Below are 27,559 nucleotides of genomic sequence, written 5' to 3' on the forward strand. Positions count from 1 at the left end.
TCTCTGCCTGCCTTTCCCCAGTGCTCTGCAAGCTCTCCAGGACAACATAAAATCTGGGGCTCTGTGCTTTCTTTCGTTCTGAACAAGTGTTACTGTTTTCTGCACAAAAGCGATTCTGCGAAGCAATGTGAACAGGCACAGAGAAGGTGCTAGCAGGGAATTCTCTGCCTGCCTTTCCCCAGTGCTCTGCAAGCTCTCCAGGACAACAGCAAATCTGGGGCTCTGTGCTTTCTTTCCTTCTGAACAAGTGTTAGTGTTTTCTGCACAAAAGCGATTCTTGCGAAGCAATGTGAACACTTCTGCTTCCCAGGCACAGAGAAGGTGCTAGCAGGGAATTCTCTGCCTGCCTTTCCCCAGTGCTCTGCAAGCTCTCCAGGACAACATAGAATCTGGGGCTCTGTGCTTTCTTTCCTTCTGAACAAGTGTTACTGTTTTCTGCACAAAAGCGATTCTGCGAAGCAATGTGAACACTTCTGCTTCCCAGGCACAGAGAAGGTGCTAGCAGGGAATTCTCTGCCTGCCTTTCCCCAGTGCTCTGCAAGCTCTCCAGGACAACATAAAATCTGGGGCTCTGTGCTTTCTTTCCTTCTGAACAAGTGTTACTGTTTTCTGCACAAAAGCGATTCTGCGAAGCAATGTGAACACTTCTGCTTCCCAGGCACAGAGAAGGTGCTAGCAGGGAATTCTCTGCCTGCCTTTCCCCAGTGCTCTGCAAGCTCTCCAGGACAACATAGAATCTGGGGCTCTGTGCTTTCTTTCCTTCTGAACAAGTGTTACTGTTTTCTGCACAAAAGCGATTCTGCGAAGCAATGTGAACACTTCTGCTTCCCAGGCACAGAGAAGGTACTATCAGGGAATTCTCTGCCTGCCTTTCCCCAGTGCTCTGCAAGCTCTCCAGGACAACATAGAATCTGGGGCTCTGTGCTTTCTTTCGTTCTGAACAAGTGTTACTGTTTTCTGCACAAAAGCGATTCTGCGAAGCAATGTGAACACTTCTGCTTCCCAGGCACAGAGAAGGTACTATCAGGGAATTCTCTGCCTGCCTTTCCCCAGTGCTCTGCAAGCTCTCCAGGACAACATAAAATCTGGGGCTCTGTGCTTTCTTTCCTTCTGAACAAGTGTTACTGTTTTCTGCACAAAAGCGATTCTTGCGAAGCAATGTGAACACTTCTGCTTCCCAGGCACAGAGAAGGTGCTAGCAGGGAATTCTCTGCCTGCCTTTCCCCAGTGCTCTGCAAGCTCTCCAGGACAACATAGAATCTGGGGCTCTGTGCTTTCTTTCGTTCTGAACAAGTGTTACTGTTTTCTGCACAAAAGCGATTCTGCGAAGCAATGTGAACACTTCTGCTTCCCAGGCACAGAGAAGGTACTATCAGGGAATTCTCTGCCTGCCTTTCCCCAGTGCTCTGCAAGCTCTCCAGGACAACATAAAATCTGGGGCTCTGTGCTTTCTTTCCTTCTGAACAAGTGTTACTGTTTTCTGCACAAAAGCGATTCTTGCGAAGCAATGTGAACACTTCTGCTTCCCAGGCACAGAGAAGGTGCTAGCAGGGAATTCTCTGCCTGCCTTTCCCCAGTGCTCTGCAAGCTCTCCAGGACAACATAAAATCTGGGGCTCTGTGCTTTCTTTCCTTCTGAACAAGTGTTACTGTTTTCTGCACAAAAGCGATTCTTGCGAAGCAATGTGAACACTTCTGCTTCCCAGGCACAGAGAAGGTGCTAGCAGGGAATTCTCTGCCTGCCTTTCCCCAGTGCTCTGCAAGCTCTCCAGGACAACATAGAATCTGGGGCTCTGTGCTTTCTTTCCTTCTGAACAAGTGTTACTGTTTTCTGCACAAAAGCGATTCTGCGAAGCAATGTGAACACTTCTGCTTCCCAGGCACAGAGAAGGTGCTAGCAAGGAATTCTCTGCCTGCCTTTCCCCAGTGCTCTGCAAGCTCTCCAGGACAACATAGAATCTGGGGCTCTGTGCTTTCTTTCGTTCTGAACAAGTGTTACTGTTTTCTGCACAAAAGCGATTCTTGCGAAGCAATGTGAACACTTCTGCTTCCCAGGCACAGAGAAGGTGCTAGCAGGGAATTCTCTGCCTGCCTTTCCCCAGTGCTCTGCAAGCTCTCCAGGACAACATAGAATCTGGGGCTCTGTGCTTTCTTTCGTTCTGAACAAGTGTTACTGTTTTCTGCACAAAAGCGATTCTGCGAAGCAATGTGAACAGGCACAGAGAAGGTGCTATCAGGGAATTCTCTGCCTGCCTTTCCCCAGTGCTCTGCAAGCTCTCCAGGACAACATAAAATCTGGGGCTCTGTGCTTTCTTTCCTTCTGAACAAGTGTTAGTGTTTTCTGCACAAAAGCGATTCTGCGAAGCAATGTGAACACTTCTGCTTCCCAGGCACAGAGAAGGTGCTAGCAGGGAATTCTCTGCCTGCCTTTCCCCAGTGCTCTGCAAGCTCTCCAGGACAACAGCAAATCTGGGGCTCTGTGCTTTCTTTCGTTCTGAACAAGTGTTACTGTTTTCTGCACAAAAGCGATTCTGCGAAGCAATGTGAACAGGCACAGAGAAGGTGCTAGCAGGGAATTCTCTGCCTGCCTTTCCCCAGTGCTCTGCAAGCTCTCCAGGACAACATAGAATCTGGGGCTCTGTGCTTTCTTTCGTTCTGAACAAGTGTTACTGTTTTCTGCACAAAAGCGATTCTGCGAAGCAATGTGAACAGGCACAGAGAAGGTGCTATCAGGGAATTCTCTGCCTGCCTTTCCCCAGTGCTCTGCAAGCTCTCCAGGACAACATAAAATCTGGGGCTCTGTGCTTTCTTTCCTTCTGAACAAGTGTTAGTGTTTTCTGCACAAAAGCGATTCTGCGAAGCAATGTGAACACTTCTGCTTCCCAGGCACAGAGAAGGTGCTAGCAGGGAATTCTCTGCCTGCCTTTCCCCAGTGCTCTGCAAGCTCTCCAGGACAACAGCAAATCTGGGGCTCTGTGCTTTCTTTCGTTCTGAACAAGTGTTACTGTTTTCTGCACAAAAGCGATTCTGCGAAGCAATGTGAACAGGCACAGAGAAGGTGCTAGCAGGGAATTCTCTGCCTGCCTTTCCCCAGTGCTCTGCAAGCTCTCCAGGACAACATAGAATCTGGGGCTCTGTGCTTTCTTTCGTTCTGAACAAGTGTTACTGTTTTCTGCACAAAAGCGATTCTTGCGAAGCAATGTGAACACTTCTGCTTCCCAGGCACAGAGAAGGTGCTAGCAGGGAATTCTCTGCCTGCCTTTCCCCAGTGCTCTGCAAGCTCTCCAGGACAACATAAAATCTGGGGCTCTGTGCTTTCTTTCGTTCTGAACAAGTGTTACTGTTTTCTGCACAAAAGCGATTCTGCGAAGCAATGTGAACACTTCTGCTTCCCAGGCACAGAGAAGGTGCTAGCAAGGAATTCTCTGCCTGCCTTTCCCCAGTGCTCTGCAAGCTCTCCAGGACAACATAAAATCTGGGGCTCTGTGCTTTCTTTCCTTCTGAACAAGTGTTACTGTTTTCTGCACAAAAGCGATTCTTGCGAAGCAATGTGAACACTTCTGCTTCCCAGGCACAGAGAAGGTGCTAGCAGGGAATTCTCTGCCTGCCTTTCCCCAGTGCTCTGCAAGCTCTCCAGGACAACATAGAATCTGGGGCTCTGTGCTTTCTTTCGTTCTGAACAAGTGTTACTGTTTTCTGCACAAAAGCGATTCTTGCGAAGCAATGTGAACACTTCTGCTTCCCAGGCACAGAGAAGGTGCTAGCAGGGAATTCTCTGCCTGCCTTTCCCCAGTGCTCTGCAAGCTCTCCAGGACAACATAGAATCTGGGGCTCTGTGCTTTCTTTCGTTCTGAACAAGTGTTACTGTTTTCTGCACAAAAGCGATTCTGCGAAGCAATGTGAACAGGCACAGAGAAGGTGCTATCAGGGAATTCTCTGCCTGCCTTTCCCCAGTGCTCTGCAAGCTCTCCAGGACAACAGCAAATCTGGGGCTCTGTGCTTTCTTTCGTTCTGAACAAGTGTTACTGTTTTCTGCACAAAAGCGATTCTGCGAAGCAATGTGAACAGGCACAGAGAAGGTGCTAGCAGGGAATTCTCTGCCTGCCTTTCCCCAGTGCTCTGCAAGCTCTCCAGGACAACATAGAATCTGGGGCTCTGTGCTTTCTTTCGTTCTGAACAAGTGTTACTGTTTTCTGCACAAAAGCGATTCTTGCGAAGCAATGTGAACACTTCTGCTTCCCAGGCACAGAGAAGGTGCTAGCAGGGAATTCTCTGCCTGCCTTTCCCCAGTGCTCTGCAAGCTCTCCAGGACAACATAGAATCTGGGGCTCTGTGCTTTCTTTCGTTCTGAACAAGTGTTACTGTTTTCTGCACAAAAGCGATTCTGCGAAGCAATGTGAACAGGCACAGAGAAGGTGCTATCAGGGAATTCTCTGCCTGCCTTTCCCCAGTGCTCTGCAAGCTCTCCAGGACAACATAAAATCTGGGGCTCTGTGCTTTCTTTCCTTCTGAACAAGTGTTACTGTTTTCTGCACAAAAGCGATTCTGCGAAGCAATGTGAACACTTCTGCTTCCCAGGCACAGAGAAGGTGCTAGCAGGGAATTCTCTGCCTGCCTTTCCCCAGTGCTCTGCAAGCTCTCCAGGACAACATAGAATCTGGGGCTCTGTGCTTTCTTTCCTTCTGAACAAGTGTTACTGTTTTCTGCACAAAAGCGATTCTGCGAAGCAATGTGAACACTTCTGCTTCCCAGGCACAGAGAAGGTACTATCAGGGAATTCTCTGCCTGCCTTTCCCCAGTGCTCTGCAAGCTCTCCAGGACAACATAGAATCTGGGGCTCTGTGCTTTCTTTCGTTCTGAACAAGTGTTACTGTTTTCTGCACAAAAGCGATTCTGCGAAGCAATGTGAACACTTCTGCTTCCCAGGCACAGAGAAGGTACTATCAGGGAATTCTCTGCCTGCCTTTCCCCAGTGCTCTGCAAGCTCTCCAGGACAACATAAAATCTGGGGCTCTGTGCTTTCTTTCCTTCTGAACAAGTGTTACTGTTTTCTGCACAAAAGCGATTCTTGCGAAGCAATGTGAACACTTCTGCTTCCCAGGCACAGAGAAGGTGCTAGCAGGGAATTCTCTGCCTGCCTTTCCCCAGTGCTCTGCAAGCTCTCCAGGACAACATAGAATCTGGGGCTCTGTGCTTTCTTTCGTTCTGAACAAGTGTTACTGTTTTCTGCACAAAAGCGATTCTGCGAAGCAATGTGAACACTTCTGCTTCCCAGGCACAGAGAAGGTACTATCAGGGAATTCTCTGCCTGCCTTTCCCCAGTGCTCTGCAAGCTCTCCAGGACAACATAAAATCTGGGGCTCTGTGCTTTCTTTCCTTCTGAACAAGTGTTACTGTTTTCTGCACAAAAGCGATTCTTGCGAAGCAATGTGAACACTTCTGCTTCCCAGGCACAGAGAAGGTGCTAGCAGGGAATTCTCTGCCTGCCTTTCCCCAGTGCTCTGCAAGCTCTCCAGGACAACATAAAATCTGGGGCTCTGTGCTTTCTTTCCTTCTGAACAAGTGTTACTGTTTTCTGCACAAAAGCGATTCTTGCGAAGCAATGTGAACACTTCTGCTTCCCAGGCACAGAGAAGGTGCTAGCAGGGAATTCTCTGCCTGCCTTTCCCCAGTGCTCTGCAAGCTCTCCAGGACAACATAGAATCTGGGGCTCTGTGCTTTCTTTCCTTCTGAACAAGTGTTACTGTTTTCTGCACAAAAGCGATTCTGCGAAGCAATGTGAACACTTCTGCTTCCCAGGCACAGAGAAGGTGCTAGCAAGGAATTCTCTGCCTGCCTTTCCCCAGTGCTCTGCAAGCTCTCCAGGACAACATAGAATCTGGGGCTCTGTGCTTTCTTTCGTTCTGAACAAGTGTTACTGTTTTCTGCACAAAAGCGATTCTTGCGAAGCAATGTGAACACTTCTGCTTCCCAGGCACAGAGAAGGTGCTAGCAGGGAATTCTCTGCCTGCCTTTCCCCAGTGCTCTGCAAGCTCTCCAGGACAACATAGAATCTGGGGCTCTGTGCTTTCTTTCGTTCTGAACAAGTGTTACTGTTTTCTGCACAAAAGCGATTCTGCGAAGCAATGTGAACAGGCACAGAGAAGGTGCTATCAGGGAATTCTCTGCCTGCCTTTCCCCAGTGCTCTGCAAGCTCTCCAGGACAACATAAAATCTGGGGCTCTGTGCTTTCTTTCCTTCTGAACAAGTGTTAGTGTTTTCTGCACAAAAGCGATTCTGCGAAGCAATGTGAACACTTCTGCTTCCCAGGCACAGAGAAGGTGCTAGCAGGGAATTCTCTGCCTGCCTTTCCCCAGTGCTCTGCAAGCTCTCCAGGACAACAGCAAATCTGGGGCTCTGTGCTTTCTTTCGTTCTGAACAAGTGTTACTGTTTTCTGCACAAAAGCGATTCTGCGAAGCAATGTGAACAGGCACAGAGAAGGTGCTAGCAGGGAATTCTCTGCCTGCCTTTCCCCAGTGCTCTGCAAGCTCTCCAGGACAACATAGAATCTGGGGCTCTGTGCTTTCTTTCGTTCTGAACAAGTGTTACTGTTTTCTGCACAAAAGCGATTCTGCGAAGCAATGTGAACAGGCACAGAGAAGGTGCTATCAGGGAATTCTCTGCCTGCCTTTCCCCAGTGCTCTGCAAGCTCTCCAGGACAACATAAAATCTGGGGCTCTGTGCTTTCTTTCCTTCTGAACAAGTGTTAGTGTTTTCTGCACAAAAGCGATTCTGCGAAGCAATGTGAACACTTCTGCTTCCCAGGCACAGAGAAGGTGCTAGCAGGGAATTCTCTGCCTGCCTTTCCCCAGTGCTCTGCAAGCTCTCCAGGACAACAGCAAATCTGGGGCTCTGTGCTTTCTTTCGTTCTGAACAAGTGTTACTGTTTTCTGCACAAAAGCGATTCTGCGAAGCAATGTGAACAGGCACAGAGAAGGTGCTAGCAGGGAATTCTCTGCCTGCCTTTCCCCAGTGCTCTGCAAGCTCTCCAGGACAACATAGAATCTGGGGCTCTGTGCTTTCTTTCGTTCTGAACAAGTGTTACTGTTTTCTGCACAAAAGCGATTCTTGCGAAGCAATGTGAACACTTCTGCTTCCCAGGCACAGAGAAGGTGCTAGCAGGGAATTCTCTGCCTGCCTTTCCCCAGTGCTCTGCAAGCTCTCCAGGACAACATAAAATCTGGGGCTCTGTGCTTTCTTTCGTTCTGAACAAGTGTTACTGTTTTCTGCACAAAAGCGATTCTGCGAAGCAATGTGAACACTTCTGCTTCCCAGGCACAGAGAAGGTGCTAGCAAGGAATTCTCTGCCTGCCTTTCCCCAGTGCTCTGCAAGCTCTCCAGGACAACATAAAATCTGGGGCTCTGTGCTTTCTTTCCTTCTGAACAAGTGTTACTGTTTTCTGCACAAAAGCGATTCTTGCGAAGCAATGTGAACACTTCTGCTTCCCAGGCACAGAGAAGGTGCTAGCAGGGAATTCTCTGCCTGCCTTTCCCCAGTGCTCTGCAAGCTCTCCAGGACAACATAGAATCTGGGGCTCTGTGCTTTCTTTCGTTCTGAACAAGTGTTACTGTTTTCTGCACAAAAGCGATTCTTGCGAAGCAATGTGAACACTTCTGCTTCCCAGGCACAGAGAAGGTGCTAGCAGGGAATTCTCTGCCTGCCTTTCCCCAGTGCTCTGCAAGCTCTCCAGGACAACATAGAATCTGGGGCTCTGTGCTTTCTTTCGTTCTGAACAAGTGTTACTGTTTTCTGCACAAAAGCGATTCTGCGAAGCAATGTGAACAGGCACAGAGAAGGTGCTATCAGGGAATTCTCTGCCTGCCTTTCCCCAGTGCTCTGCAAGCTCTCCAGGACAACAGCAAATCTGGGGCTCTGTGCTTTCTTTCGTTCTGAACAAGTGTTACTGTTTTCTGCACAAAAGCGATTCTGCGAAGCAATGTGAACAGGCACAGAGAAGGTGCTAGCAGGGAATTCTCTGCCTGCCTTTCCCCAGTGCTCTGCAAGCTCTCCAGGACAACATAGAATCTGGGGCTCTGTGCTTTCTTTCGTTCTGAACAAGTGTTACTGTTTTCTGCACAAAAGCGATTCTTGCGAAGCAATGTGAACACTTCTGCTTCCCAGGCACAGAGAAGGTGCTAGCAGGGAATTCTCTGCCTGCCTTTCCCCAGTGCTCTGCAAGCTCTCCAGGACAACATAGAATCTGGGGCTCTGTGCTTTCTTTCGTTCTGAACAAGTGTTACTGTTTTCTGCACAAAAGCGATTCTGCGAAGCAATGTGAACAGGCACAGAGAAGGTGCTATCAGGGAATTCTCTGCCTGCCTTTCCCCAGTGCTCTGCAAGCTCTCCAGGACAACATAAAATCTGGGGCTCTGTGCTTTCTTTCCTTCTGAACAAGTGTTAGTGTTTTCTGCACAAAAGCGATTCTGCGAAGCAATGTGAACACTTCTGCTTCCCAGGCACAGAGAAGGTGCTATCAGGGAATTCTCTGCCTGCCTTTCCCCAGTGCTCTGCAAGCTCTCCAGGACAACAGCAAATCTGGGGCTCTGTGCTTTCTTTCGTTCTGAACAAGTGTTACTGTTTTCTGCACAAAAGCGATTCTGCGAAGCAATGTGAACAGGCACAGAGAAGGTGCTAGCAGGGAATTCTCTGCCTGCCTTTCCCCAGTGCTCTGCAAGCTCTCCAGGACAACATAGAATCTGGGGCTCTGTGCTTTCTTTCGTTCTGAACAAGTGTTACTGTTTTCTGCACAAAAGCGATTCTTGCGAAGCAATGTGAACACTTCTGCTTCCCAGGCACAGAGAAGGTGCTAGCAGGGAATTCTCTGCCTGCCTTTCCCCAGTGCTCTGCAAGCTCTCCAGGACAACATAAAATCTGGGGCTCTGTGCTTTCTTTCCTTCTGAACAAGTGTTAGTGTTTTCTGCACAAAAGCGATTCTGCGAAGCAATGTGAACAGGCACAGAGAAGGTGCTAGCAGGGAATTCTCTGCCTGCCTTTCCCCAGTGCTCTGCAAGCTCTCCAGGACAACAGCAAATCTGGGGCTCTGTGCTTTCTTTCCTTCTGAACAAGTGTTAGTGTTTTCTGCACAAAAGCGATTCTTGCGAAGCAATGTGAACACTTCTGCTTCCCAGGCACAGAGAAGGTGCTAGCAGGGAATTCTCTGCCTGCCTTTCCCCAGTGCTCTGCAAGCTCTCCAGGACAACATAGAATCTGGGGCTCTGTGCTTTCTTTCGTTCTGAACAAGTGTTACTGTTTTCTGCACAAAAGCGATTCTTGCGAAGCAATGTGAACACTTCTGCTTCCCAGGCACAGAGAAGGTGCTAGCAGGGAATTCTCTGCCTGCCTTTCCCCAGTGCTCTGCAAGCTCTCCAGGACAACATAGAATCTGGGGCTCTGTTCTTTCTTTCGTTCTGAAGAAGTGTTACTGTTTTCTGCACAAAAGCGATTCTGCGAAGCAATGTGAACACTTCTGCTTACCAGGCACAGAGAAGGTGCTAGCAAGGAATTCTCTGTTTGCCTTTCCCCAGTGCTCTGCAAGCTCTCCAGGACAACATAAAATCTGGGGCTCTGTGCTTTCTTTCGTTCTGAACAAGTGTTAGTGTTTTCTGCACAAAAGCGATTCTTGCGAAGCAATGTGAACACTTCTGCTTCCCAGGCACAGAGAAGGTGCTATCAGGGAATTCTCTGCCTGCCTTTCCCCAGTGCTCTGCAAGCTCTCCAGGACAACATAGAATCTGGGGCTCTGTGCTTTCTTTCGTTCTGAACAAGTGTTACTGTTTTCTGCACAAAAGCGATTGTGCGAAGCAATGTGAACAGGCACAGAGAAGGTGCTAGCAGGGAATTCTCTGCCTGCCTGTCCCCAGTGCTCTGCAAGCTCTCCAGGACAACATAGAATCTGGGGCTCTGTGCTTTCTTTCGTTCTGAACAAGTGTTACTGTTTTCTGCACAAAAGCGATTCTTGCGAAGCAATGTGAACACTTCTGCTTCCCAGGCACAGAGAAGGTGCTAGCAGGAAATTCTCTGCCTGCCGTTCCCCAGTGCTCTGCAAGCTCTCCAGGACAACATAAAATCTGGGGCTCTGTGCTTTCTTTCGTTCTGAACAAGTGTTACTGTTTTCTGCACAAAAGCGATTCTGCGAAGCAATGTGAACAGGCACAGAGAAGGTGCTAGCAGGGAATTCTCTGCCTGCCTTTCCCCAGTGCTCTGCAAGCTCTCCAGGACAACATAAAATCTGGGGCTCTGTGCTTTCTTTCCTTCTGAACAAGTGTTACTGTTTTCTGCACAAAAGCGATTCTGCGAAGCAATGTGAACACTTCTGCTTCCCAGGCACAGAGAAGGTGCTAGCAGGGAATTCTCTGCCTGCCTGTCCCCAGTGCTCTGCAAGCTCTCCAGGACAACATAGAATCTGGGGCTCTGTGCTTTCTTTCCTTCTGAACAAGTGTTACTGTTTTCTGCACAAAAGCGATTCTGCGAAGCAATGTGAACACTTCTGCTTCCCAGGCACAGAGAAGGTGCTATCAGGGAATTCTCTGCCTGCCTTTCCCCAGTGCTCTGCAAGCTCTCCAGGACAACATAAAATCTGGGGCTCTGTGCTTTCTTTCCTTCTGAACAAGTGTTACTGTTTTCTGCACAAAAGCGATTCTTGCGAAGCAATGTGAACACTTCTGCTTCCCAGGCACAGAGAAGGTGCTAGCAGGGAATTCTCTGCCTGCCTTTCCCCAGTGCTCTGCAAGCTCTCCAGGACAACATAGAATCTGGGGCTCTGTGCTTTCTTTCCTTCTGAACAAGTGTTACTGTTTTCTGCACAAAAGCGATTCTGCGAAGCAATGTGAACACTTCTGCTTCCCAGGCACAGAGAAGGTGCTAGCAAGGAATTCTCTGCCTGCCTTTCCCCAGTGCTCTGCAAGCTCTCCAGGACAACATAGAATCTGGGGCTCTGTGCTTTCTTTCGTTCTGAACAAGTGTTACTGTTTTCTGCACAAAAGCGATTCTGCGAAGCAATGTGAACAGGCACAGAGAAGGTGCTATCAGGGAATTCTCTGCCTGCCTTTCCCCAGTGCTCTGCAAGCTCTCCAGGACAACATAAAATCTGGGGCTCTGTGCTTTCTTTCCTTCTGAACAAGTGTTAGTGTTTTCTGCACAAAAGCGATTCTGCGAAGCAATGTGAACACTTCTGCTTCCCAGGCACAGAGAAGGTGCTATCAGGGAATTCTCTGCCTGCCTTTCCCCAGTGCTCTGCAAGCTCTCCAGGACAACAGCAAATCTGGGGCTCTGTGCTTTCTTTCGTTCTGAACAAGTGTTACTGTTTTCTGCACAAAAGCGATTCTGCGAAGCAATGTGAACAGGCACAGAGAAGGTGCTAGCAGGGAATTCTCTGCCTGCCTTTCCCCAGTGCTCTGCAAGCTCTCCAGGACAACATAGAATCTGGGGCTCTGTGCTTTCTTTCGTTCTGAACAAGTGTTACTGTTTTCTGCACAAAAGCGATTCTTGCGAAGCAATGTGAACACTTCTGCTTCCCAGGCACAGAGAAGGTGCTAGCAGGGAATTCTCTGCCTGCCTTTCCCCAGTGCTCTGCAAGCTCTCCAGGACAACATAAAATCTGGGGCTCTGTGCTTTCTTTCCTTCTGAACAAGTGTTAGTGTTTTCTGCACAAAAGCGATTCTGCGAAGCAATGTGAACAGGCACAGAGAAGGTGCTAGCAGGGAATTCTCTGCCTGCCTTTCCCCAGTGCTCTGCAAGCTCTCCAGGACAACAGCAAATCTGGGGCTCTGTGCTTTCTTTCCTTCTGAACAAGTGTTAGTGTTTTCTGCACAAAAGCGATTCTTGCGAAGCAATGTGAACACTTCTGCTTCCCAGGCACAGAGAAGGTGCTAGCAGGGAATTCTCTGCCTGCCTTTCCCCAGTGCTCTGCAAGCTCTCCAGGACAACATAGAATCTGGGGCTCTGTGCTTTCTTTCGTTCTGAACAAGTGTTACTGTTTTCTGCACAAAAGCGATTCTTGCGAAGCAATGTGAACACTTCTGCTTCCCAGGCACAGAGAAGGTGCTAGCAGGGAATTCTCTGCCTGCCTTTCCCCAGTGCTCTGCAAGCTCTCCAGGACAACATAGAATCTGGGGCTCTGTTCTTTCTTTCGTTCTGAAGAAGTGTTACTGTTTTCTGCACAAAAGCGATTCTGCGAAGCAATGTGAACACTTCTGCTTACCAGGCACAGAGAAGGTGCTAGCAAGGAATTCTCTGTTTGCCTTTCCCCAGTGCTCTGCAAGCTCTCCAGGACAACATAAAATCTGGGGCTCTGTGCTTTCTTTCGTTCTGAACAAGTGTTAGTGTTTTCTGCACAAAAGCGATTCTTGCGAAGCAATGTGAACACTTCTGCTTCCCAGGCACAGAGAAGGTGCTATCAGGGAATTCTCTGCCTGCCTTTCCCCAGTGCTCTGCAAGCTCTCCAGGACAACATAGAATCTGGGGCTCTGTGCTTTCTTTCGTTCTGAACAAGTGTTACTGTTTTCTGCACAAAAGCGATTGTGCGAAGCAATGTGAACAGGCACAGAGAAGGTGCTAGCAGGGAATTCTCTGCCTGCCTGTCCCCAGTGCTCTGCAAGCTCTCCAGGACAACATAGAATCTGGGGCTCTGTGCTTTCTTTCGTTCTGAACAAGTGTTACTGTTTTCTGCACAAAAGCGATTCTTGCGAAGCAATGTGAACACTTCTGCTTCCCAGGCACAGAGAAGGTGCTAGCAGGAAATTCTCTGCCTGCCGTTCCCCAGTGCTCTGCAAGCTCTCCAGGACAACATAAAATCTGGGGCTCTGTGCTTTCTTTCGTTCTGAACAAGTGTTACTGTTTTCTGCACAAAAGCGATTCTGCGAAGCAATGTGAACAGGCACAGAGAAGGTGCTAGCAGGGAATTCTCTGCCTGCCTTTCCCCAGTGCTCTGCAAGCTCTCCAGGACAACATAAAATCTGGGGCTCTGTGCTTTCTTTCCTTCTGAACAAGTGTTACTGTTTTCTGCACAAAAGCGATTCTGCGAAGCAATGTGAACACTTCTGCTTCCCAGGCACAGAGAAGGTGCTAGCAGGGAATTCTCTGCCTGCCTGTCCCCAGTGCTCTGCAAGCTCTCCAGGACAACATAGAATCTGGGGCTCTGTGCTTTCTTTCCTTCTGAACAAGTGTTACTGTTTTCTGCACAAAAGCGATTCTGCGAAGCAATGTGAACACTTCTGCTTCCCAGGCACAGAGAAGGTGCTATCAGGGAATTCTCTGCCTGCCTTTCCCCAGTGCTCTGCAAGCTCTCCAGGACAACATAAAATCTGGGGCTCTGTGCTTTCTTTCCTTCTGAACAAGTGTTACTGTTTTCTGCACAAAAGCGATTCTTGCGAAGCAATGTGAACACTTCTGCTTCCCAGGCACAGAGAAGGTGCTAGCAGGGAATTCTCTGCCTGCCTTTCCCCAGTGCTCTGCAAGCTCTCCAGGACAACATAGAATCTGGGGCTCTGTGCTTTCTTTCCTTCTGAACAAGTGTTACTGTTTTCTGCACAAAAGCGATTCTGCGAAGCAATGTGAACACTTCTGCTTCCCAGGCACAGAGAAGGTGCTAGCAAGGAATTCTCTGCCTGCCTTTCCCCAGTGCTCTGCAAGCTCTCCAGGACAACATAGAATCTGGGGCTCTGTGCTTTCTTTCGTTCTGAACAAGTGTTACTGTTTTCTGCACAAAAGCGATTCTTGCGAAGCAATGTGAACACTTCTGCTTCCCAGGCACAGAGAAGGTGCTAGCAGGGAATTCTCTGCCTGCCTTTCCCCAGTGCTCTGCAAGCTCTCCAGGACAACATAGAATCTGGGGCTCTGTGCTTTCTTTCGTTCTGAACAAGTGTTACTGTTTTCTGCACAAAAGCGATTCTGCGAAGCAATGTGAACAGGCACAGAGAAGGTGCTATCAGGGAATTCTCTGCCTGCCTTTCCCCAGTGCTCTGCAAGCTCTCCAGGACAACATAAAATCTGGGGCTCTGTGCTTTCTTTCCTTCTGAACAAGTGTTAGTGTTTTCTGCACAAAAGCGATTCTGCGAAGCAATGTGAACACTTCTGCTTCCCAGGCACAGAGAAGGTGCTAGCAGGGAATTCTCTGCCTGCCTTTCCCCAGTGCTCTGCAAACTCTCCAGGACAACAGCAAATCTGGGGCTCTGTGCTTTCTTTCGTTCTGAACAAGTGTTACTGTTTTCTGCACAAAAGCGATTCTGCGAAGCAATGTGAACAGGCACAGAGAAGGTGCTAGCAGGGAATTCTCTGCCTGCCTTTCCCCAGTGCTCTGCAAGCTCTCCAGGACAACATAGAATCTGGGGCTCTGTGCTTTCTTTCCTTCTGAACAAGTGTTACTGTTTTCTGCACAAAAGCGATTCTTGCGAAGCAATGTGAACACTTCTGCTTCCCAGGCACAGAGAAGGTGCTAGCAGGGAATTCTCTGCCTGCCTTTCCCCAGTGCTCTGCAAGCTCTCCAGGACAACATAAAATCTGGGGCTCTGTGCTTTCTTTCGTTCTGAACAAGTGTTACTGTTTTCTGCACAAAAGCGATTCTGCGAAGCAATGTGAACAGGCACAGAGAAGGTGCTAGCAGGGAATTCTCTGCCTGCCTTTCCCCAGTGCTCTGCAAGCTCTCCAGGACAACAGCAAATCTGGGGCTCTGTGCTTTCTTTCCTTCTGAACAAGTGTTAGTGTTTTCTGCACAAAAGCGATTCTTGCGAAGCAATGTGAACACTTCTGCTTCCCAGGCACAGAGAAGGTGCTAGCAGGGAATTCTCTGCCTGCCTTTCCCCAGTGCTCTGCAAGCTCTCCAGGACAACATAAAATCTGGGGCTCTGTGCTTTCTTTCCTTCTGAACAAGTGTTACTGTTTTCTGCACAAAAGCGATTCTTGCGAAGCAATGTGAACACTTCTGCTTCCCAGGCACAGAGAAGGTGCTAGCAGGAAATTCTCTGCCTGCCGTTCCCCAGTGCTCTGCAAGCTCTCCAGGACAACATAAAATCTGGGGCTCTGTGCTTTCTTTCGTTCTGAACAAGTGTTAGTGTTTTCTGCACAAAAGCGATTCTGCGAAGCAATGTGAACAGGCACAGAGAAGGTGCTATCAGGGAATTCTCTGCCTGCGTTTCCCCAGTGCTCTGCAAGCTCTCCAGGACAACATAAAATCTGGGGCTCTGTGCTTTCTTTCCTTCTGAACAAGTGTTACTGTTTTCTGCACAAGAGCGATTCTGCGAAGCAATGTGAACACTTCTGCTTCCCAGGCACAGAGAAGGTGCTAGCAGGGAATTCTCTGCCTGCCTTTCCCCAGTGCTCTGCAAGCTCTCCAGGACAACATAAAATCTGGGGCTCTGTGCTTTCTTTCCTTCTGAACAAGTGTTACTGTTTTCTGCACAAAAGCGATTCTGCGAAGCAATGTGAACACTTCTGCTTCCCAGGCACAGAGAAGGTGCTAGCAGGGAATTCTCTGCCTGCCTGTCCCCAGTGCTCTGCAAGCTCTCCAGGACAACATAGAATCTGGGGCTCTGTGCTTTCTTTCCTTCTGAACAAGTGTTACTGTTTTCTGCACAAAAGCGATTCTGCGAAGCAATGTGAACACTTCTGCTTCCCAGGCACAGAGAAGGTGCTATCAGGGAATTCTCTGCCTGCCTTTCCCCAGTGCTCTGCAAGCTCTCCAGGACAACATAAAATCTGGGGCTCTGTGCTTTCTTTCCTTCTGAACAAGTGTTACTGTTTTCTGCACAAAAGCGATTCTTGCGAAGCAATGTGAACACTTCTGCTTCCCAGGCACAGAGAAGGTGCTAGCAGGGAATTCTCTGCCTGCCTTTCCCCAGTGCTCTGCAAGCTCTCCAGGACAACATAGAATCTGGGGCTCTGTGCTTTCTTTCCTTCTGAACAAGTGTTACTGTTTTCTGCACAAAAGCGATTCTGCGAAGCAATGTGAACACTTCTGCTTCCCAGGCACAGAGAAGGTGCTAGCAAGGAATTCTCTGCCTGCCTTTCCCCAGTGCTCTGCAAGCTCTCCAGGACAACATAGAATCTGGGGCTCTGTGCTTTCTTTCGTTCTGAACAAGTGTTACTGTTTTCTGCACAAAAGCGATTCTTGCGAAGCAATGTGAACACTTCTGCTTCCCAGGCACAGAGAAGGTGCTAGCAGGGAATTCTCTGCCTGCCTTTCCCCAGTGCTCTGCAAGCTCTCCAGGACAACATAGAATCTGGGGCTCTGTGCTTTCTTTCGTTCTGAACAAGTGTTACTGTTTTCTGCACAAAAGCGATTCTGCGAAGCAATGTGAACAGGCACAGAGAAGGTGCTATCAGGGAATTCTCTGCCTGCCTTTCCCCAGTGCTCTGCAAGCTCTCCAGGACAACATAAAATCTGGGGCTCTGTGCTTTCTTTCCTTCTGAACAAGTGTTAGTGTTTTCTGCACAAAAGCGATTCTGCGAAGCAATGTGAACACTTCTGCTTCCCAGGCACAGAGAAGGTGCTAGCAGGGAATTCTCTGCCTGCCTTTCCCCAGTGCTCTGCAAACTCTCCAGGACAACAGCAAATCTGGGGCTCTGTGCTTTCTTTCGTTCTGAACAAGTGTTACTGTTTTCTGCACAAAAGCGATTCTGCGAAGCAATGTGAACAGGCACAGAGAAGGTGCTAGCAGGGAATTCTCTGCCTGCCTTTCCCCAGTGCTCTGCAAGCTCTCCAGGACAACATAGAATCTGGGGCTCTGTGCTTTCTTTCCTTCTGAACAAGTGTTACTGTTTTCTGCACAAAAGCGATTCTTGCGAAGCAATGTGAACACTTCTGCTTCCCAGGCACAGAGAAGGTGCTAGCAGGGAATTCTCTGCCTGCCTTTCCCCAGTGCTCTGCAAGCTCTCCAGGACAACATAAAATCTGGGGCTCTGTGCTTTCTTTCGTTCTGAACAAGTGTTACTGTTTTCTGCACAAAAGCGATTCTGCGAAGCAATGTGAACAGGCACAGAGAAGGTGCTAGCAGGGAATTCTCTGCCTGCCTTTCCCCAGTGCTCTGCAAGCTCTCCAGGACAACAGCAAATCTGGGGCTCTGTGCTTTCTTTCCTTCTGAACAAGTGTTAGTGTTTTCTGCACAAAAGCGATTCTTGCGAAGCAATGTGAACACTTCTGCTTCCCAGGCACAGAGAAGGTGCTAGCAGGGAATTCTCTGCCTGCCTTTCCCCAGTGCTCTGCAAGCTCTCCAGGACAACATAAAATCTGGGGCTCTGTGCTTTCTTTCCTTCTGAACAAGTGTTACTGTTTTCTGCACAAAAGCGATTCTTGCGAAGCAATGTGAACACTTCTGCTTCCCAGGCACAGAGAAGGTGCTAGCAGGAAATTCTCTGCCTGCCGTTCCCCAGTGCTCTGCAAGCTCTCCAGGACAACATAAAATCTGGGGCTCTGTGCTTTCTTTCGTTCTGAACAAGTGTTAGTGTTTTCTGCACAAAAGCGATTCTGCGAAGCAATGTGAACAGGCACAGAGAAGGTGCTATCAGGGAATTCTCTGCCTGCGTTTCCCCAGTGCTCTGCAAGCTCTCCAGGACAACATAAAATCTGGGGCTCTGTGCTTTCTTTCCTTCTGAACAAGTGTTACTGTTTTCTGCACAAGAGCGATTCTGCGAAGCAATGTGAACACTTCTGCTTCCCAGGCACAGAGAAGGTGCTAGCAGGGAATTCTCTGCCTGCCTTTCCCCAGTGCTCTGCAAGCTCTCCAGGACAACATAAAATCTGGGGCTCTGTGCTTTCTTTCCTTCTGAACAAGTGTTACTGTTTTCTGCACAAAAGCGATTCTGCGAAGCAATGTGAACACTTCTGCTTCCCAGGCACAGAGAAGGTGCTAGCAGGGAATTCTCTGCCTGCCTGTCCCCAGTGCTCTGCAAGCTCTCCAGGACAACATAGAATCTGGGGCTCTGTGCTTTCTTTCCTTCTGAACAAGTGTTACTGTTTTCTGCACAAAAGCGATTCTTGCGAAGCAATGTGAACACTTCTGCTTCCCAGGCACAGAGAAGGTGCTAGCAGGGAATTCTCTGCCTGCCTTTCCCCAGTGCTCTGCAAGCTCTCCAGGACAACATAGAATCTGGGGCTCTGTGCTTTCTTTCCTTCTGAACAAGTGTTACTGTTTTCTGCACAAAAGCGATTCTGCGAAGCAATGTGAACACTTCTGCTTCCCAGGCACAGAGAAGGTGCTAGCAAGGAATTCTCTGCCTGCCTTTCCCCAGTGCTCTGCAAGCTCTCCAGGACAACATAGAATCTGGGGCTCTGTGCTTTCTTTCGTTCTGAACAAGTGTTACTGTTTTCTGCACAAAAGCGATTCTTGCGAAGCAATGTGAACACTTCTGCTTCCCAGGCACAGAGAAGGTGCTAGCAGGGAATTCTCTGCCTGCCTTTCCCCAGTGCTCTGCAAGCTCTCCAGGACAACATAGAATCTGGGGCTCTGTGCTTTCTTTCGTTCTGAACAAGTGTTACTGTTTTCTGCACAAAAGCGATTCTGCGAAGCAATGTGAACAGGCACAGAGAAGGTGCTATCAGGGAATTCTCTGCCTGCCTTTCCCCAGTGCTCTGCAAGCTCTCCAGGACAACATAAAATCTGGGGCTCTGTGCTTTCTTTCCTTCTGAACAAGTGTTAGTGTTTTCTGCACAAAAGCGATTCTGCGAAGCAATGTGAACACTTCTGCTTCCCAGGCACAGAGAAGGTGCTAGCAGGGAATTCTCTGCCTGCCTTTCCCCAGTGCTCTGCAAGCTCTCCAGGACAACAGCAAATCTGGGGCTCTGTGCTTTCTTTCGTTCTGAACAAGTGTTACTGTTTTCTGCACAAAAGCGATTCTGCGAAGCAATGTGAACAGGCACAGAGAAGGTGCTAGCAGGGAATTCTCTGCCTGCCTTTCCCCAGTGCTCTGCAAGCTCTCCAGGACAACATAGAATCTGGGGCTCTGTGCTTTCTTTCCTTCTGAACAAGTGTTACTGTTTTCTGCACAAAAGCGATTCTTGCGAAGCAATGTGAACACTTCTGCTTCCCAGGCACAGAGAAGGTGCTAGCAGGGAATTCTCTGCCTGCCTTTCCCCAGTGCTCTGCAAGCTCTCCAGGGCAACATAATATCTGGGGCTCTTTGCTTTCTTTCATTCTGAACAAGTGTTACTGTTTTCTGCACAAAAGCGATTCTTGCGAAGCAATGTGAACACTTCTGCTTCCCAGGCACAGAGAAGGTGCTAGCAGGGAATTCTCTGCCTGCCTTTCCCCAGTGCTCTGCAAGCTCTCCAGGACAACATAGAATCTGGGGCTCTGTGCTTTCTTTCGTTCTGAACAAGTGTTACTGTTTTCTGCACAAAAGCGATTCTTGCGAAGCAATGTGAACACTTCTGCTTCCCAGGCACAGAGAAGGTGCTAGCAGGGAATTCTCTGCCTGCCTTTCCCCAGTGCTCTGCAAGCTCTCCAGGACAACATAAAATCTGGGGCTCTGTGCTTTCTTTCGTTCTGAACAAGTGTTAGTGTTTTCTGCACAAAAGCGATTCTTGCGAAGCAATGTGAACACTTCTGCTTCCCAGGCACAGAGAAGGTGCTAGCAGGGAATTCTCTGCCTGCCTTTCCCCAGTGCTCTGCAAGCTCTCCAGGGCAACATAATATCTGGGGCTCTTTGCTTTCTTTCATTCTGAACAAGTGTTACTGTTTTCTGCACAAAAGCGATTCTGCGAAGCAATGTGAACAGGCACAGAGAAGGTGCTAGCAGGGAATTCTCTGCCTGCCTTTCCCCAGTGCTCTGCAAGCTCTCCAGGACAACATAAAATCTGGGGCTCTGTTCTTTCTTTCGTTCTGAAGAAGTGTTACTGTTTTCTGCACAAAAGCGATTCTGCGAAACAATGTGAACACTTCTGCTTCCCAGGCACAGAGAAGGTGCTAGCAAGGAATTCTCTGCCTGCCTTTCCCCAGTGCTCTGCAAGCTCTCCAGGACAACATAAAATCTGGGGCTCTGTGCTTTCTTTCGTTCTGAACAAGTGTTAGTGTTTTCTGCACAAAAGCGATTCTTGTGAAGCAATGTGAACACTTCTGCTTCCCAGGCACAGAGAAGGTGCTAGCAAGGAATTCTCTGCCTGCCATTCCCCAGTGCTCTGCAAGCTCTCCAGGTCAACATAGAATCTGGGGCTCTGTGCTTTCTTTCGTTCTGAACAAGTGTTAGTGTTTTCTGCACAAAAGCTATTCTGCCAAGCAATGTGAACACTTCTGCTTCCCAGGCACAGAGAAGGTGCTAGCAGGGAATTCTCTGCCTGCCTTTCCCCAGTGCTCTGCAAGCTCTCCAGGACAACATAGAATCTGGGGCTCTGTGCTTTCTTTCGTTCTGAACAAGTGTTACTGTTTTCTGCACAAAAGCGATTCTGCGAAGCAATGTGAACAGGCACAGAGAAGGTGCTATCAGGGAATTCTCTGCCTGCCTTTCCCCAGTGCTCTGCAAGCTCTCCAGGACAACAGCAAATCTGGGGCTCTGTGCTTTCTTTCGTTCTGAACAAGTGTTACTGTTTTCTGCACAAAAGCGATTCTGCGAAGCAATGTGAACAGGCACAGAGAAGGTGCTAGCAGGGAATTCTCTGCCTGCCTTTCCCCAGTGCTCTGCAAGCTCTCCAGGACAACATAGAATCTGGGGCTCTGTGCTTTCTTTCGTTCTGAACAAGTGTTACTGTTTTCTGCACAAAAGCGATTCTTGCGAAGCAATGTGAACACTTCTGCTTCCCAGGCACAGAGAAGGTGCTAGCAGGGAATTCTCTGCCTGCCTTTCCCCAGTGCTCTGCAAGCTCTCCAGGACAACATAGAATCTGGGGCTCTGTGCTTTCTTTCGTTCTGAACAAGTGTTACTGTTTTCTGCACAAAAGCGATTCTGCGAAGCAATGTGAACAGGCACAGAGAAGGTGCTATCAGGGAATTCTCTGCCTGCCTTTCCCCAGTGCTCTGCAAGCTCTCCAGGACAACATAAAATCTGGGGCTCTGTGCTTTCTTTCCTTCTGAACAAGTGTTAGTGTTTTCTGCACAAAAGCGATTCTGCGAAGCAATGTGAACACTTCTGCTTCCCAGGCACAGAGAAGGTGCTATCAGGGAATTCTCTGCCTGCCTTTCCCCAGTGCTCTGCAAGCTCTCCAGGACAACAGCAAATCTGGGGCTCTGTGCTTTCTTTCGTTCTGAACAAGTGTTACTGTTTTCTGCACAAAAGCGATTCTGCGAAGCAATGTGAACAGGCACAGAGAAGGTGCTAGCAGGGAATTCTCTGCCTGCCTTTCCCCAGTGCTCTGCAAGCTCTCCAGGACAACATAGAATCTGGGGCTCTGTGCTTTCTTTCGTTCTGAACAAGTGTTACTGTTTTCTGCACAAAAGCGATTCTTGCGAAGCAATGTGAACACTTCTGCTTCCCAGGCACAGAGAAGGTGCTAGCAGGGAATTCTCTGCCTGCCTTTCCCCAGTGCTCTGCAAGCTCTCCAGGACAACATAAAATCTGGGGCTCTGTGCTTTCTTTCCTTCTGAACAAGTGTTAGTGTTTTCTGCACAAAAGCGATTCTGCGAAGCAATGTGAACAGGCACAGAGAAGGTGCTAGCAGGGAATTCTCTGCCTGCCTTTCCCCAGTGCTCTGCAAGCTCTCCAGGACAACAGCAAATCTGGGGCTCTGTGCTTTCTTTCCTTCTGAACAAGTGTTAGTGTTTTCTGCACAAAAGCGATTCTTGCGAAGCAATGTGAACACTTCTGCTTCCCAGGCACAGAGAAGGTGCTAGCAGGGAATTCTCTGCCTGCCTTTCCCCAGTGCTCTGCAAGCTCTCCAGGACAACATAGAATCTGGGGCTCTGTGCTTTCTTTCGTTCTGAACAAGTGTTACTGTTTTCTGCACAAAAGCGATTCTTGCGAAGCAATGTGAACACTTCTGCTTCCCAGGCACAGAGAAGGTGCTAGCAGGGAATTCTCTGCCTGCCTTTCCCCAGTGCTCTGCAAGCTCTCCAGGACAACATAGAATCTGGGGCTCTGTTCTTTCTTTCGTTCTGAAGAAGTGTTACTGTTTTCTGCACAAAAGCGATTCTGCGAAGCAATGTGAACACTTCTGCTTACCAGGCACAGAGAAGGTGCTAGCAAGGAATTCTCTGTTTGCCTTTCCCCAGTGCTCTGCAAGCTCTCCAGGACAACATAAAATCTGGGGCTCTGTGCTTTCTTTCGTTCTGAACAAGTGTTAGTGTTTTCTGCACAAAAGCGATTCTTGCGAAGCAATGTGAACACTTCTGCTTCCCAGGCACAGAGAAGGTGCTATCAGGGAATTCTCTGCCTGCCTTTCCCCAGTGCTCTGCAAGCTCTCCAGGACAACATAGAATCTGGGGCTCTGTGCTTTCTTTCGTTCTGAACAAGTGTTACTGTTTTCTGCACAAAAGCGATTGTGCGAAGCAATGTGAACAGGCACAGAGAAGGTGCTAGCAGGGAATTCTCTGCCTGCCTGTCCCCAGTGCTCTGCAAGCTCTCCAGGACAACATAGAATCTGGGGCTCTGTGCTTTCTTTCGTTCTGAACAAGTGTTACTGTTTTCTGCACAAAAGCGATTCTTGCGAAGCAATGTGAACACTTCTGCTTCCCAGGCACAGAGAAGGTGCTAGCAGGAAATTCTCTGCCTGCCGTTCCCCAGTGCTCTGCAAGCTCTCCAGGACAACATAAAATCTGGGGCTCTGTGCTTTCTTTCGTTCTGAACAAGTGTTACTGTTTTCTGCACAAAAGCGATTCTGCGAAGCAATGTGAACAGGCACAGAGAAGGTGCTAGCAGGGAATTCTCTGCCTGCCTTTCCCCAGTGCTCTGCAAGCTCTCCAGGACAACATAAAATCTGGGGCTCTGTGCTTTCTTTCCTTCTGAACAAGTGTTACTGTTTTCTGCACAAAAGCGATTCTGCGAAGCAATGTGAACACTTCTGCTTCCCAGGCACAGAGAAGGTGCTAGCAGGGAATTCTCTGCCTGCCTGTCCCCAGTGCTCTGCAAGCTCTCCAGGACAACATAGAATCTGGGGCTCTGTGCTTTCTTTCCTTCTGAACAAGTGTTACTGTTTTCTGCACAAAAGCGATTCTGCGAAGCAATGTGAACACTTCTGCTTCCCAGGCACAGAGAAGGTGCTATCAGGGAATTCTCTGCCTGCCTTTCCCCAGTGCTCTGCAAGCTCTCCAGGACAACATAAAATCTGGGGCTCTGTGCTTTCTTTCCTTCTGAACAAGTGTTACTGTTTTCTGCACAAAAGCGATTCTTGCGAAGCAATGTGAACACTTCTGCTTCCCAGGCACAGAGAAGGTGCTAGCAGGGAATTCTCTGCCTGCCTTTCCCCAGTGCTCTGCAAGCTCTCCAGGACAACATAGAATCTGGGGCTCTGTGCTTTCTTTCCTTCTGAACAAGTGTTACTGTTTTCTGCACAAAAGCGATTCTGCGAAGCAATGTGAACACTTCTGCTTCCCAGGCACAGAGAAGGTGCTAGCAAGGAATTCTCTGCCTGCCTTTCCCCAGTGCTCTGCAAGCTCTCCAGGACAACATAGAATCTGGGGCTCTGTGCTTTCTTTCGTTCTGAACAAGTGTTACTGTTTTCTGCACAAAAGCGATTCTTGCGAAGCAATGTGAACACTTCTGCTTCCCAGGCACAGAGAAGGTGCTAGCAGGGAATTCTCTGCCTGCCTTTCCCCAGTGCTCTGCAAGCTCTCCAGGACAACATAGAATCTGGGGCTCTGTGCTTTCTTTCGTTCTGAACAAGTGTTACTGTTTTCTGCACAAAAGCGATTCTGCGAAGCAATGTGAACAGGCACAGAGAAGGTGCTATCAGGGAATTCTCTGCCTGCCTTTCCCCAGTGCTCTGCAAGCTCTCCAGGACAACATAAAATCTGGGGCTCTGTGCTTTCTTTCCTTCTGAACAAGTGTTAGTGTTTTCTGCACAAAAGCGATTCTGCGAAGCAATGTGAACACTTCTGCTTCCCAGGCACAGAGAAGGTGCTAGCAGGGAATTCTCTGCCTGCCTTTCCCCAGTGCTCTGCAAACTCTCCAGGACAACAGCAAATCTGGGGCTCTGTGCTTTCTTTCGTTCTGAACAAGTGTTACTGTTTTCTGCACAAAAGCGATTCTGCGAAGCAATGTGAACAGGCACAGAGAAGGTGCTAGCAGGGAATTCTCTGCCTGCCTTTCCCCAGTGCTCTGCAAGCTCTCCAGGACAACATAGAATCTGGGGCTCTGTGCTTTCTTTCCTTCTGAACAAGTGTTACTGTTTTCTGCACAAAAGCGATTCTTGCGAAGCAATGTGAACACTTCTGCTTCCCAGGCACAGAGAAGGTGCTAGCAGGGAATTCTCTGCCTGCCTTTCCCCAGTGCTCTGCAAGCTCTCCAGGACAACATAAAATCTGGGGCTCTGTGCTTTCTTTCGTTCTGAACAAGTGTTACTGTTTTCTGCACAAAAGCGATTCTGCGAAGCAATGTGAACAGGCACAGAGAAGGTGCTAGCAGGGAATTCTCTGCCTGCCTTTCCCCAGTGCTCTGCAAGCTCTCCAGGACAACAGCAAATCTGGGGCTCTGTGCTTTCTTTCCTTCTGAACAAGTGTTAGTGTTTTCTGCACAAAAGCGATTCTTGCGAAGCAATGTGAACACTTCTGCTTCCCAGGCACAGAGAAGGTGCTAGCAGGGAATTCTCTGCCTGCCTTTCCCCAGTGCTCTGCAAGCTCTCCAGGACAACATAAAATCTGGGGCTCTGTGCTTTCTTTCCTTCTGAACAAGTGTTACTGTTTTCTGCACAAAAGCGATTCTTGCGAAGCAATGTGAACACTTCTGCTTCCCAGGCACAGAGAAGGTGCTAGCAGGAAATTCTCTGCCTGCCGTTCCCCAGTGCTCTGCAAGCTCTCCAGGACAACATAAAATCTGGGGCTCTGTGCTTTCTTTCGTTCTGAACAAGTGTTAGTGTTTTCTGCACAAAAGCGATTCTGCGAAGCAATGTGAACAGGCACAGAGAAGGTGCTATCAGGGAATTCTCTGCCTGCGTTTCCCCAGTGCTCTGCAAGCTCTCCAGGACAACATAAAATCTGGGGCTCTGTGCTTTCTTTCCTTCTGAACAAGTGTTACTGTTTTCTGCACAAGAGCGATTCTGCGAAGCGATGTGAACACTTCTGCTTCCCAGGCACAGAGAAGGTGCTAGCAGGGAATTCTCTGCCTGCCTTTCCCCAGTGCTCTGCAAGCTCTCCAGGACAACATAAAATCTGGGGCTCTGTGCTTTCTTTCCTTCTGAACAAGTGTTACTGTTTTCTGCACAAAAGCGATTCTGCGAAGCAATGTGAACACTTCTGCTTCCCAGGCACAGAGAAGGTGCTAGCAGGGAATTCTCTGCCTGCCTGTCCCCAGTGCTCTGCAAGCTCTCCAGGACAACATAGAATCTGGGGCTCTGTGCTTTCTTTCCTTCTGAACAAGTGTTACTGTTTTCTGCACAAAAGCGATTCTGCCAAGCAATGTGAACACTTCTGCTTCCCAGGCACAGAGAAGGTGCTATCAGGGAATTCTCTGCCTGCCTTTCCCCAGTGCTCTGCAAGCTCTCCAGGACAACATAAAATCTGGGGCTCTGTGCTTTCTTTCCTTCTGAACAAGTGTTACTGTTTTCTGCACAAAAGCGATTCTTGCGAAGCAATGTGAACACTTCTGCTTCCCAGGCACAGAGAAGGTGCTAGCAGGGAATTCTCTGCCTGCCTTTCCCCAGTGCTCTGCAAGCTCTCCAGGACAACATAGAATCTGGGGCTCTGTGCTTTCTTTCCTTCTGAACAAGTGTTACTGTTTTCTGCACAAAAGCGATTCTGCGAAGCAATGTGAACACTTCTGCTTCCCAGGCACAGAGAAGGTGCTAGCAAGGAATTCTCTGCCTGCCTTTCCCCAGTGCTCTGCAAGCTCTCCAGGACAACATAGAATCTGGGGCTCTGTGCTTTCTTTCGTTCTGAACAAGTGTTACTGTTTTCTGCACAAAAGCGATTCTTGCGAAGCAATGTGAACACTTCTGCTTCCCAGGCACAGAGAAGGTGCTAGCAGGGAATTCTCTGCCTGCCTTTCCCCAGTGCTCTGCAAGCTCTCCAGGACAACATAGAATCTGGGGCTCTGTGCTTTCTTTCGTTCTGAACAAGTGTTACTGTTTTCTGCACAAAAGCGATTCTGCGAAGCAATGTGAACAGGCACAGAGAAGGTGCTATCAGGGAATTCTCTGCCTGCCTTTCCCCAGTGCTCTGCAAGCTCTCCAGGACAACATAAAATCTGGGGCTCTGTGCTTTCTTTCCTTCTGAACAAGTGTTAGTGTTTTCTGCACAAAAGCGATTCTGCGAAGCAATGTGAACACTTCTGCTTCCCAGGCACAGAGAAGGTGCTAGCAGGGAATTCTCTGCCTGCCTTTCCCCAGTGCTCTGCAAACTCTCCAGGACAACAGCAAATCTGGGGCTCTGTGCTTTCTTTCGTTCTGAACAAGTGTTACTGTTTTCTGCACAAAAGCGATTCTGCGAAGCAATGTGAACAGGCACAGAGAAGGTGCTAGCAGGGAATTCTCTGCCTGCCTTTCCCCAGTGCTCTGCAAGCTCTCCAGGACAACATAGAATCTGGGGCTCTGTGCTTTCTTTCCTTCTGAACAAGTGTTACTGTTTTCTGCACAAAAGCGATTCTTGCGAAGCAATGTGAACACTTCTGCTTCCCAGGCACAGAGAAGGTGCTAGCAGGGAATTCTCTGCCTGCCTTTCCCCAGTGCTCTGCAAGCTCTCCAGGACAACATAAAATCTGGGGCTCTGTGCTTTCTTTCGTTCTGAACAAGTGTTACTGTTTTCTGCACAAAAGCGATTCTGCGAAGCAATGTGAACAGGCACAGAGAAGGTGCTAGCAGGGAATTCTCTGCCTGCCTTTCCCCAGTGCTCTGCAAGCTCTCCAGGACAACAGCAAATCTGGGGCTCTGTGCTTTCTTTCCTTCTGAACAAGTGTTAGTGTTTTCTGCACAAAAGCGATTCTTGCGAAGCAATGTGAACACTTCTGCTTCCCAGGCACAGAGAAGGTGCTAGCAGGGAATTCTCTGCCTGCCTTTCCCCAGTGCTCTGCAAGCTCTCCAGGACAACATAAAATCTGGGGCTCTGTGCTTTCTTTCCTTCTGAACAAGTGTTACTGTTTTCTGCACAAAAGCGATTCTTGCGAAGCAATGTGAACACTTCTGCTTCCCAGGCACAGAGAAGGTGCTAGCAGGAAATTCTCTGCCTGCCGTTCCCCAGTGCTCTGCAAGCTCTCCAGGACAACATAAAATCTGGGGCTCTGTGCTTTCTTTCGTTCTGAACAAGTGTTAGTGTTTTCTGCACAAAAGCGATTCTGCGAAGCAATGTGAACAGGCACAGAGAAGGTGCTATCAGGGAATTCTCTGCCTGCGTTTCCCCAGTGCTCTGCAAGCTCTCCAGGACAACATAAAATCTGGGGCTCTGTGCTTTCTTTCCTTCTGAACAAGTGTTACTGTTTTCTGCACAAGAGCGATTCTGCGAAGCAATGTGAACA

The sequence above is a fragment of the Strix aluco genome, chromosome 22 (genome assembly GCF_031877795.1).
Source record: "Strix aluco isolate bStrAlu1 chromosome 22, bStrAlu1.hap1, whole genome shotgun sequence".
Classification (NCBI taxonomy): Eukaryota; Metazoa; Chordata; class Aves; order Strigiformes; family Strigidae; genus Strix; species Strix aluco.